Here is a 10,750-nt window from a genome sequence, read left to right on the forward strand (position 1 = left end):
GGGACCTATCTTTTCTTTTCATGTATCTTTGAGGTTGGTTTGTTGATTTGTAGAGTCTGATGGATATCTGTAGGTCAAGTGTTAGCAGGTTGGCCCTAGCAATTTACTGTATAAGGGTTGGAACATATTGTAGTGTCTCATTTTATTTTATTTATTTATTGATGATAAAAAAATAAATTTACCTATTATTTGTGTTAACACTACATTAAAAGAGTGAGAATAGAAAGTGATAATTGCAAAGTGTTTCTACATCAAATTATTTAGAAATTAAACCATAGATGCATTTGATTAAATATGGTTTAAATAAGAAGGTTGGTACCCATTAAAAATTTAACTAATTAGTGTTAATAAAATTGACTTAATTTCAATAGTATTTAAATATGAAAATCAGCTACTTTTAAGAACATTAGTAATGTAATCTTATTTGATAATATATAATATTATATTGGTGTAACCTTAATGTTATACTCTGTCTAATATCTTATTGATTGCGTAATTCACGATTAGAACCGTTGATATTTCATTTTCACGGTCTCACTCTCTCTATTAAAAGGACCTATATGTGTAATATAATGCTTTAACTTAAGTACATTTCTTCTACAAAAAAAATGAAAATTTAAACATTGAAGAGAAAGGAAAATGTGAATTGAAAGTGGTACAAAAAATGAAGAAGAGAGAAATGAGTTAGAAAGTCTCCTAATTCATTCTTATATAGTTTTTGTGGATAATGAATATGGTCTTTGGGTAAAAATATTAAAAGAAATTAAAATTTTAGAATTTTATAGGATTAGTGGGATTACTCAATTAATATTAAAGACTTTCAAATTAAAATTATTTATAGTATCAAATTCTTATGTCTTCTTTTGATATTTTTTATTTGATTATGTTTGGGATATTTTTTATTTGATTATGATTAGGATGTCGTTGTTTGGTTAATACTAAGACATTACTTGGATGCCTATTTTTTTAATTCATGTGGATTAGAATTTTTTTATTGATTTTGGTCATTATTAATTTTTGCTTTAGATTAATGTTACTTTGAGTCTGAAACCAGTACGTCTACAATGATTGTTTTATCATAATACTAATGTTACTTTTTATCAATAGTTTATTTAAATTATTTTTCTAATGCAAACTAGGAAAACTTTCCATCAACATTAATTAGGATTTTTTTTTTTTAATGTAGGCCAAAAATTAATTCATTTGACACCGATCAAAAATTCGAAAAAAAAATCAACCAACAACTTCATAAAGTAGGATCAATCTAAAAAATCTTTAACAAAGTTTCACAAAAAAAATAACATAAAGTAAGATCACATATATTTTTTAATTATTAACGATTATTTTATATTTAAATGTTTTTAATTTAGTAGAAATACTTTATCCAAACAAGAAAATTAAAATTTAATAAATCAAATTTTTTTATTAAAACAAGATATTTAAAAAAATCGAATAGAAGTGAGGAAGTAGGTGTGTAAAAGAAATGAAAGAAAAAATGAGAGTGGAAAAGAATAGGTAGTTTTGTGTGTATGAATCATGATGGAACCTAAAAGCCTATGACCAACATGAAGACATGGGTACCCTATCCATTCGGTTGGGGTGAAAAGGAAGTAAGGAACAGTGCTGGAGCTATAAAATATCCCATATTAAATAATTATAAAATAATAGCTATTAATAGGAGTGTCACCGGCCACCAACTTCGCATCGGGTCACACTCTTTCTCTCTGTGCTCACACTTTACTCTGATACCGACTGTCGGCACTCTCCTGAAGTGACACGCGTCATTTGTCAACCCGCTAAGCCGGCTTCCCCTACAATGTTACTTCCACATAGGACATCATAACATAAGAGAACCTAAAAAGGATTAGGCAAAATAATGTTTTAACAAACATAATATTTTTAAAAGAAAATTTAACGCATGAATTCAATGCATTTTTTTTTTCTCTCAAATAGATTTATCCCAAATAACTATTCTTTCAATTATCTATTGTCATTATAATCGAATAACTAAATCAAGTTATAAAAATCATCAATCAATTGAAAACTCTGACACTATTCAATACAAATACAAAACAATACTGAGGTCACACAAATGATCATAAACCATTGAAAAATACTCAGTTTGTTCACCCAAATATGCAATATGAAAAATCATTCCCCAATATTAAATTCTTTGTCCAAATCAAAATCAAAGACTTGCACAATACTGCCTCATGAAATAATTCGGGACTTACATGTTAGTATGTACGTTGACTGTTACGACATAAAAAAAAATTATATTTGATTAAATATGTATGAATTTCATTTTACAACTGTATTGTTTAAATAATAAAAATTTGTCAAAAAAAAAAAAGGTTAAATTGATATTTTTCTCTGCTTTATTTTATATTTGATGTTTGCTGTGTAGATCAGAGTAAAGGATTTGCTTAGGATAGAGATGAAAAAGTGTCTGCAAAGTTTAATTCTATTTTAGAATCTTATGTTGGTGCAGGAGAAGGACTAGTGATGGGAGACTATATAATGTTGGTTTCCTCAGTTCAGTGATCTTATTATCGAAGATAATTAATTAGTGGCGAGAGTACCTCTTAATTTAAAATCATTTAATATATTTAATGATTATAATTCTAAACTATATCTATCTTGTAGATTATGAATCTCAACTTAAGTTGAAAATAATATTTTTCAAAGTATTTTGAAGATGTGATAAACATTAATCCGGGCAAACCAACCCTCCTCCAAGAAGAATTGTGATATGCCCTCCCAATCCCTATAGAGCGAAAGAGTTGCCTGGTGATCCCTAGCTTGCAGCATGTCCGGTCATTAACTCCTCGCGTCGTTGTCGCCGTTTCTAGGATCGACCGACGCCTCGCCTGCACAGGTACCTACGTAGTGTAGTGTCGATCACACATTTAACATAGCGTTCGGACTCATGTGCCTTCCAGAACCGGGGGTCTTCGAGCCAGCTGCGTACGAGTAGCCAGCCTTTCCATTATCTCTTTATGAAGAAGTCTTCATCTCATTCTTTATATAAAGAGAACTTGTAAGGAAGAGAAATGCAAGCAAGTGAGAAGATCAACCTAGAGAGTAAATGAGAGAATAGATATCCACCATAGTGTGAGATTAGAAATCCTAGTAAGAGGCTACACAGTTATTGTATTTCATCCTTATTGGGTGAGATTAAGTCTTATCCTCAGTGTGAGAGAAACAAATATTGTAATCCTACTTTTATAGTGGAGACTTTTTCTGGACTAGGTCTCGTGAGTTTTTATTTATCAAGTTGAGAAGGTTTTTCCACATTAAAAAATCTCAGTACATTATTCTATTTCGCTCTATTTTCTATTATCTGTTTATTGCTTCCGCAAGTACTCATTTTGTATCTACACAATTAATTCTGATTTTTTCCAACATCTACTTAGTTAGGAGTGTAAAAGAAAATGATATATAAGAAAATGATAACAAAAAGAGATTTTTTATTCTCTTGTGTTTGTATTTATATCACTTCATGTATAGGAAATATATACAAGTGTATGGAAACTTTCTCTTTCTAAATTACAAGCTAATTATGTAGGGACCCACTAATCATGAGATTCTATCATTATTAAATTAATTACGTATAATAACGTACAATATCATACAATAACATACAATAATTGCATACAATAATTGCGTATGATTTGATAATTATTATTTCCTTAATACTTCCCTCCAGTTGGTAAATGAAGATCATGAACCCCCAACTTGTGTCGCAACGTCAAAAAATGTTTTGTCCAGTGTCTTCATAAAAATATGTGCGAGCTGGTGTTGTGTCGGTACATATGAAGGATTGATTATCCCGACTTTTAATTTTTCTTGCACAATGTGGAAGTCTATCTCAATGTGGCGGGCATTCATGAAATAATGGGTTTGCTCATATATGTAATGTCGTTTGATTGTCACAGAAAGTTGAGCGGGCAAGTTACATGGCACCTTTAAGTCCTGCAATAGATGTCGTAACCAAACTATCTCCAAACAAGTATTGGCCATCATGTGGTATTCTGCTTCCACAGATGATCTTGATACGTTTGTCTATTTTTTTGACAAAAGAAGAACAAAGAAAAATGCAATAACCAGATACTGATCTCTGAGTTATCTGGCAACCTCCCCAGTCTGCGTTGCAATAAGCTGTCAATGTCAGATTGTTCTCGGATGACAATAGCAATATGTGTCCTGATGATCCTTTGATGTACTTTAGGACTCAAATTGCGGCATCGCAATGAGGTTTCCATGGAGCTTGTATATATTTACTTAGGGTCTGAACCGAAAATACTATGTCAGGTCGAGTAACCATGAGGTATATCAGTCATCCCACAAGTCGCCTGTATTTGACTGAATGTTTTAATAACCGTCCATCGTCTGGTATGAGTTTTAGGTATTGCTCCATTGAAAATTTGTCTGGACGAGCACCTGTGAGTCTCGTATCCTGCAAAATATCAAGCGCATATTTTCTTTATGACATATAAATACCAGTTTTAGAACAGGAAAATTCAATCCCTAGAAAACATTTTAAGTCTCCAAGATCTTTAAAGCAAAATTGTTGTAATATACAGTCTTTAACACGCTGAATTTCTGTCAAATCATTTATTGTTAAAAGAATATCGTCCACATAAATAAAAAGGGCAGTAAATGATGAGTTATCTTGTCTTGTGAATAGAGAGTAGTCCGCCTTGGACTCTTGAAATCCTGCGGATTTAATCACATGAAAAAAATGTTGAAAACCATGTCCGGGATGCCTGTTTGAGACCATAAAGGATTTGTTGAATCGACATACAATATTCTCCCCTGTCGATGATGCCCGAGTGGCAAGTCCATGTAAATAATTTCATGCAATTTGCCATGTAAGAAGGCATTTTGCACATCTAGCTGGTGAATAAACCAATTTCTGATTGCTGCAATGGTGAGGAGAGACCTCAAAGTTGTTAATTTCATTGTTGGTGAAATAGTTTCACAATAGTCGACACCTTCAATCTAAGTGTACTCCTCTGCGACAAGGCGCGCCTTATATCTATCGACATTGCCATCTGAGTTGTACTTTATTTTATAGACCCATTTGCATCCGATGGGTTTCTGCCCGGCAGGTAACGGTGTCAAGGTCCACGTTTGATTTAGTTGCAAGGCGAAAGCTCTTCGTCCATTGTCTTTTGCAAATTTGGATCAAGGATAGTTTGAGCATAAGTGTAAGGTTCTTTGGTGGTTGTGATGTTAGCAAGATAGGCACTATGTGTAGAAGAAAATCGTGAAGTACAAAGAAAATTATGCATAGGATACCTGGTTCCATCCGGTCTATCTTGGTAGAGGTCGAATGATTGGCTTGGGATCCCGTTACGTAGTTTTGAAGCCAGGAAGGTGGGGTTGATGTGCAACTTGATCGTCGAAAAGGAAAGTTGGATGGAGAAGGTTCGGTAATGGTGCAAGACTTCCTGGCGTGGGAGAAGAAAGTTGGTATGTTGGAGGTTCAGGTGCATTGTGACGAGTAGGAGAAGATGGTGGATCAAGTGAATGTTGGACAGGAGTGGGTAAGTCAATGTCAATGGCGGACAAAATATCTTATAATGGAGGTGAAGATTGCGCCTAAGAGTGTTGACAGGTGATGACTTTTTATGGCACGTGCACCGCGTTTGTCAAAAGTAATAATTGTCCCTAAGGACGGATATCGATCCCACAAGAAACAGTGAATTATCGAGTACAATAATCGCTAAATATAAAAACAGAACAATTAAAAGAGTTTTGAATTAATTGTGTTGGCACTGATAATAAGAAAACAAACAAACAAAGAATTAGTTGTTTCAATTGGAAAAATAAGGATTAGTTTCATCTCTCTCACTCTCAAGTATTTTGATTAGCATGTCAATATTAAGTTCTTTGATTGAAATTGATGCCCGTATAAAAATCATTTATATCGATTCCTCGCATATAAAATCCTTAAGAATGTCCCCTAACTATCGATCCCTCGCATAATTATAAGAACAACTTAGAACGAAGCTCAGTCGTTTAATAGCAATTAACATTTCAAGTCTATTCCTAGCACTCAAATATGTTAAGTATTGTTGTTTAGGTCCGAACCCTAAAAATACCTCCCGGTCAGATTTAAGATTCTCAATTTGTCACGAAAAATTAAAAGTAAAACAACAATACCAATAATCAATCAAGAACTGAATATTAATATATAAAATATCACCTCAATGCATAAGAGTTTGAGCAGATTACTCCCAATCCCAAAGGGTAGAATTAGCCACGCATACTTCTATCACCTTCCATTCTCCCAATTGGGTTACAATTCACTCTATGGTGTTTTCCTCTCAATCTGGCACACTAAGATTGAGCCTCTAGCCCTCTATTTATCCTAGTTTTCGAGGGTTAGGTTGTTTATTGTGTCGCGCTAATGGGCTAAATGATAAAAACATAAAAAGGCCCAATCTTTCTTTCTTTCTTTTTTTTCTTTCATTATGGGACCTTCTATCTTTATCTTTTTGGCTCAAATCATTCATCTTTAATCCAAATCTCCAATCTTCCTTAGAAATCTACAATTAACACCAAATTTGGAATAAAATACTCTTATTCAAATAAAGATCATAAAAAATGTAAAAAGGTATAAATTCATAAATTAGGGATTATTTTATATGTAAATTAGCAATAAATCCTCATAAGTGCCTATATTTTAATATGAAATATTACTGAAATTAGACACTTATCACTCTCCCCAACCTAGAATCTTGCTTGTCCTCAAGCAAAGTAAATGAATATATTTGAATTTAAATATCAAACAGCTTAATCGCTAAACAACAGATCAAATTAGAAACTTATGATGCTTCCAAATTCAAATATAGAAAATTATAGACACAATCAATTTCCAGAATCAAATCAAAACAAATAAATGACAATTCATCAAGGAATGTCTTCTCATATGCTCACGGGTAAGTGTTTGTTTCTCTCTATTTTCACTGAATCATAACAAATCACAATTGCTTTTCATTTAATCTTCAAATCACAAACATATTAGAAACCTGAATCTTGAGGTCTTTTCCAGGGTTGTAATGAGGTTGGGCTTCCAAAAAATATTGGTTTTTCTTAGATAACAAAATGCACATATTAAAGAAGAAGAACATATCTACAATTCAATTATAGAGAACATATATGTTATCTAATTACCACTTTCTTTCGATGTCACATTTTCCCTCATTTTCTTTCTGACTTTTCATGATTTTCATGAAATTTTTCTATCTTTCTTTTCTATTTATTTTTCTTCTCCTGTTCCTTTTTTTTTTTCTTTTCAATAATAGGAAAAGATTCTTCCTATTTTCAACTTTTTGACTTTCACAATTAGAACCAACCATTCCCTTTTCTATATGTATTGCATCTATGTTCTCCTTCCTTAAACATGCTAAAGGGTAGGAAATTATATCAATAAAGGTTAAGGTGCAATATTAACAAAAAAGTTCTTGGCCCAAAGGGGATAAAAAAAAATGGAATTCTAATATAAAGGTTGGTTTTTTGGCCCTGGCTCCTAATTAACACAAACAAATGCCTCAATCATCTTCATGCTCTTTTATGATGCAACAAAAATAAAAATTAAGCAACCACAACTGTCAATTCATCAGTAAAACTCTCAAACGGTTTAAGGTTCACACACTCACTTGGTTTAATTGGTCTAATTCCTTTTTGTCTTGTCATTATCTGTCCTAATCAATCATCCTGTTAAATTTATGTATCATACTTTTAACTGCATTTGAATAAGGATTCAATCATATTTTCTTTTCTAACATGTGTCTAATTCATCTCATTATTTAATATTTAAACACAAATTCTTTTTTTCCACGATTCAAAATTAATATTCTAGTTCTTTTTTATTTGAAAAAAATAAACTAGAAAACAAACAAATTAAAACTGAAGTTCATTCAAAAAAGATAATTCAAGACTTAAAACGAACAAACTAACAAAACATGAAATTTATTCAAAATAAGCAATATAAACAAACAAACTAAAAAAATAAGCAAATAAACAGAAAACAAAATAATCGAAAAATAAAATAAATAAAATAAGACAAAATTCAAATAATTGAAAAGAAAAGATAATTAGAAAGATAAAACCATATTTTTGCTCAATCCTCTCTTTTGAAGAAGTCATCCAACTTTTTGTTAAAATCTTTATCTACAGTCTTGCTTCATTTGCTGGATCTGCCCCCTGAATAATAGAACCTGTCCTCAGGTCAAAATACATAACCTGCAAAATGATTAGGAGGCATACAAGATTTTTTTTTTTTGAAAAATAAAATAAACAAAGGTAACAACATAAAACTAAAATGTGGACGGGGTTGCCTCCCAGTAAGCGCTCGTTTAACGTCATCTAGCTTGACGCCTGTTTATTTCAAGGTGGAATATCTCTGTGATCCATCCTTCTGTACACATTCTTCCCCTGCATTAAAATTTTTAAGACCATTAAAAAGATTTAAAGTTACCTCCTCATCTTGAGTTCTAACTTGAAGTTCTCCTTTGTCGACATCAACTATGATTCTAGCAGTCTTCATAAAGGGTCTTCCAAGTATCAAGGGAACCTCCTCATCTTCTTTCATGTCCATCACAACAAAATCCACCAGAAATATGAATTTATCCACCTTGACGAGAACATCTTCAACCACACCATATGGATACTTGGTTACTTGATCAGCTAACTTTAAAGTCATGTTGGTGGGTTTAATCTCCAAATCACCTATTTTCTTCAGCATTGCCAAAGGAATTATATTTACGCTTGCTCCCAAATCCAATAAAGCATTGGCTAATAATAAAGCACTTATAGACACGGGAAGGTTAAAACTCCCTGGGTCCTTGAATTTTTTAGGCAAGCCTTTTTGAATAATGACACTGTATCTATCCTCCAACTCTATATTTTTTTCTTCAATATAGCTCCTATTCTTTCGAAATCTTTCAAATGTTGAATATTGCTTCAAATTTCCTGTAAAATAATTTTTAGGGAGAAATTTATCAAAGAATTTTCTTTCCTTCTCGCTTTTTGAAGGAGAATGAGGATATGATAAATCTTTTTCAAAAACTCCTCTCTCCTTATTTTCACTTTTCTTCTTTATTTTTTCCTCCTCACTTCTCTCTTTCTCAACTCTCTTCCCCTCTATCTCATCTTTTTCTTCTTTTTCAGCCACTACATTATCGCAATGCTCTTTTGAATTGGTTTGCCTATTGACTGAAAACTGGCCACTTTGTTCCTCCATAATTTGTGCAATTTGTTTGGTCAGCTGTCTCATATGGATCTATACTCCTAATCATGGCCATGCTATTGTCCTGCGCTCTCACAATATTGTCCTGCGCGCTCACAATCTTTGTTAGAGCGTCTTCAACTTTATTCATTCTTTCAAGCATGGATGGATCCTCAACTTCAGGTGAATTGTTCTGATAAAAACAGTGACCATTAGGATGAACACCTCCACAAAAATCACACCTGATTGACTGACTTTGGCTTTGAGATGAATGAACAACATATAATTGTTGGGACAATTTAGCCATTTGTGCAGTTAGTTGCTCAATCTGCTGTGTCAGAATCTTATTTTTAGCCAAGAGTGCATTTTCTAACAACCCTTTATTTTGAAGATCTTGTCCATCATGTTGGGCTTTATAATCAGTTGATGCCAATGCATCAATAATTATTGTCGCTTGTTCTACATCAAGGGCCATCATTGTGCCACCAGCTGCAGCATCTAGGAGCATCTTTATGTCAGATCTGAGACCATTCAGGAATATGCTCAGTTGAGAAATATCTTCAAACCCATGATTTGGGCATTTTCTCAATATCATCTTAAATCTTTCCCATGTATCATAAAAGACTTCATTTGCTCCTTGTTTGAACATAGAAATTTAAGACTTTGCTTTGATGTAGCGAGAAATTGGAAAAAATCTTTGCAAAAATTTTTCTTCTACATCCTTCCAGCTAATGAGGCTCTGATTTGGAAGTGATTTGAGTCATTCCTTAGCCTTTCCTGCCAATGAAAAAGAAAACAAGCGCATATAAACATTTTCAAGATCACCTGATTGAAAACCCATTGTTCCTACCAATTCATAAAATGTATCCAAATGTGAATATGGATCCTCATGTTCTATTGCTGTAAATTGATAGGCACGGATGGGAGTGAGAAAATCGGGATTTATTTCCAAGGCCTTGGTAGTAGTAGGTATTGCAATACTAGAAAAATGTCTTGGTCCTTGGTACATGACATAATCTCCAAGTGTCTTCTTAGTAGGTGGTGCTTGTTGTTCTGTCATGTTGCTTTCTTCCTAAAAGGATATTAGTGGAGAGAAAAAAAAAACAGAGAACTTTTTTTTTCTTTAAAAATAATAAAATAAAATAAATTTGAAGATAAAAATAAAATAAATAAATAAATATAACAAAAAAAAAACTAAAATGACGTTAAGAGAAAATTAAAAAAAATATTCAAAAAAAAATATAGATAAAATAAAAACTAAAAACAGAATAAAAGAAAACTCTAAAAACAAAAAATAACGTACTAAAAAAAATAAAAAATAAAATAAATACTAGAAAGAAAATAAAATAAAATAAAATTAAATTAAAAAAAATGAAAACTATAATTGTAAACAACTAATATTCTAACTAACTAGCTTAGTAGAAATAAAAACTAAAACTAATAATAAAATATAATTAAAATAAATAAATAACAGTTACGTAAACATAAATAAAACTACCTAAACTAATC

General features: G+C 32.0%; 1 non-coding gene across 1 annotated transcript; it reads left to right on the plus strand.

Moving 5' to 3' along the window:
- The first annotated feature begins 9,804 nt into the window (after positions 1–9,804).
- On the plus strand, positions 9,805–9,904 carry LOC137823229 (small nucleolar RNA R71). The gene has a single exon (XR_011083088.1). It is a non-coding gene; the product is annotated as a small nucleolar RNA R71 (small nucleolar RNA).
- Positions 9,905–10,750: the final 846 nt, after the last annotated feature.

Source organism: Phaseolus vulgaris, chromosome 9, assembly GCF_000499845.2.
Source record: "Phaseolus vulgaris cultivar G19833 chromosome 9, P. vulgaris v2.0, whole genome shotgun sequence".
Classification (NCBI taxonomy): Eukaryota; Viridiplantae; Streptophyta; class Magnoliopsida; order Fabales; family Fabaceae; genus Phaseolus; species Phaseolus vulgaris.